General features: G+C 31.9%; 1 pseudogene; it reads right to left on the bottom strand.

The window, feature by feature from the left end:
* Positions 1-768: 768 nt before the first annotated feature.
* Positions 769-1,792, bottom strand: LOC149564894 (F-box/kelch-repeat protein At1g80440-like; annotated as a pseudogene).
* Positions 1,793-2,843: the final 1,051 nt, after the last annotated feature.

Below are 2,843 nucleotides of genomic sequence, written 5' to 3'. Positions count from 1 at the left end.
CTAGCACAATCAACAAAGTTAGTAAATTGATTCCAAAAATCTTGTGATGTCAACTGCTCTTCAACTGGAATGATTCCCTCTTAGTAAGGTGCTGTTATTTTTAGGAGCACCATACTACCCTAGGGAAGGTTGCATAACTGGGATCAAAAGTGAGCCCTATGCTTTATCTCAAGCTTGCTTTTAAAGTTTTCACTAAAAATATCACGACATATTAAGTTTAGATAACATATAATGATGTAATATTGAATAGTAAACAATATTTTTAAAATGAATTAAATTAAAAGATGGCTATTGATGATATGAGATTTCTACAACTAATGATTTATATTTGATAATACTTTTAGATTCAATGTTTTGGGTCAGACTCCCTGACCTATTATCAGGACAGAACGTTAAAAAGTGCTACAAACTGTAGAATGTAAATTATGACTAAATTGACTCTGATAAGAAAAAATAATATCTTTTTAATAATAATTTTAAATCTTGCAACGAATAATATAACAATAAGATAGATAATCATCAAACATCAAAATTATATAAAAATTATCTCATTACTTTAAAATGTACTGACTTCACAAATATATAACCCACGAATTCTGGACAGAAACTCTGTAATTTATGAATACCTTTAAAAATGATAAAGTTCTGTAGCTTGAGAGTACCTACTGAAGTTACACATTTAGGTAATATAGGACTACTTGTTGATATTACCAGGGCTTGCCGTATGGCAAAAAATCAGCAATTAACCGAATTCAAGCTCAAAAACAGTCAAAGATTCATTTGGATGGCAGCACGTATAGCAGAATCCTGGAGGGATGCCTGACGATCTTTCAAGGCCAATCAACTTGAATTGTCCTCCTGTCTCACTCGGAAGTGCAAGCCTATATAAACCTACATCTTCGATGGGATCCCATATGTTCAAAAAGATTTCATGGCCAACTATTATAGGGAACTTAATAAATTGGGCGCAGTCATTGATTGGAAGAAGCCCTAGAATGTGCAATTTATCTTGACTATAGTCATATTCAATCAATCTCCTATCAGAGAAGCAATACAAGCGCCCAAATACATTTAGGAAATGTGTACTGTTGAGTCTATTCTCCCGACTTCTCCAACTTCTCGTGTAGGAATCAAAAACCTCAAAAGTGGGACAAGTCGCCCTGTCCATTACATAGAATTTTCCGTCAGCAAATACACCTCTGAAGTGTTCATGTTGGTGTTCATGTCGGGCAGAAGATCCCACTTGTTCTCCTCCACATTGTAAACTGAAGCGCAACGGACAGGATTGTGAGGGCTGCCATACCCCCCAGCCACATAAATCAATCCCGCTTGCTCATCCGCTGCAGAGGCAAAATGCATCAGCCGGAAAGGTATATTCACGCCCTGCCGCCATCCCGAACCGAAAAGTCGTACACCCATATCCAGCTCCATATGAACACAACCAGTTTCTGTTTGACGAAATAGCAACAAGAGATGTGTTTAATTTGTGCGGGAATGGGCGGAAGACTTCTGCACGAATTATTCCGCAGGTCATTTACCGCTACTATGCCGGGAGAGCCGTGCTTGAGCGTACAAATCCGCTGTTCGGAGATATTCAATCTTTTTCTTTCTTGATAAAAATGGGGGCTCTTCAATGCTGCATTCCAGCTTTTACATACGCACCTGAGGTTGTGATGGGAGTTCAGTTCCACCCTTAGCAGACATTGGAACCCAATTTCATCTGGAAGACGAGGAAACACAGATCCCATTGAAATCGCAGTTTGGGATTTATGGTTTAACCCCTGATCTTCTATGTTTATCATCTGTCGCTCTGCTATTTTTAGAATGAGGATGTTTTAGGATGTTTGACTAGTAGATCCTGAGATAAGTCGATGTATTTTTGTCTCAAATTAAGTTGTTAAATTGTGATATTGTTATTGTTGAATTGTACAATTCTTGAGTTAAATTTATTGAGCACTGATTTATATTAATCTATTTTTTATAAGGCAAGAGTCTATAGACTTTCATGAGAGGGGTATGAAATTTAATCTATTCTAGATTACCACATAATAATAATTAATCTTAATACTAATAAATAATCTAGACTTACCTATAAAGAAAAATCTATTTCTTATAAGAATGAATGGAACACTTAATATTCATTGAATTTAGTTTCATTATTTTAATGTTATATTTTTAATATTTATTTTTAATTATATTTTAATTTTTAAAGTTAATATTTATAAAAAAAATCTTTAAAAAAAATTGATTTTATCAATCTTAAAGATAAACTGTTAAATTATTCAAACTACAGTGAAATAAAATATAGATTAATTACATGAAAACTTTTATGTTTTTATTATTTTTATTAGATATAATTGTTTATATATTTTTATGTCAAAAGACTAACTATATTATGTAAGAAAAAAAAAAGAATAAAATAAGTTGTTATATATTATATTCATTTTAAAATGTTAAATTAAATACATGATAACTAGCTATCATATTTTAATTAGAATATATACACAGATATATTTAAAAACCCTTTTAATTAGAAGATAATCATGTTCTATTATCATAAACCTTGACCTTAAACCTTATCACTGTAATTTAAACCATAATCATAATCCTATACAAGACCATAACACAACCTATGAACACCAATCATGACAAACTTAAACTACTATTTTAATCAATCATCACATAAAATTAACTATTTTTTTAATTATAAGCCTAATAAATATTGTACCAACTCTAACTCTAACACAAACATTAAATTTACCCTAGTCTTAACCAACATCATAACCCAAACTCTTAAACCCAATCTTGAACCTAATCCTAGCATTAACATAAATTGTTTTTGA

This window comes from Cupressus sempervirens, chromosome 3, assembly GCF_028749045.1.
Source record: "Cupressus sempervirens isolate cs-2001-9-10 chromosome 3, ASM2874904v1, whole genome shotgun sequence".
Lineage (NCBI taxonomy): Eukaryota > Viridiplantae > Streptophyta > Pinopsida > Cupressales > Cupressaceae > Cupressus > Cupressus sempervirens.
Note: the sequence above shows the minus strand (reverse complement) of the source record. Positions and strands in the feature narration are given on the sequence as shown.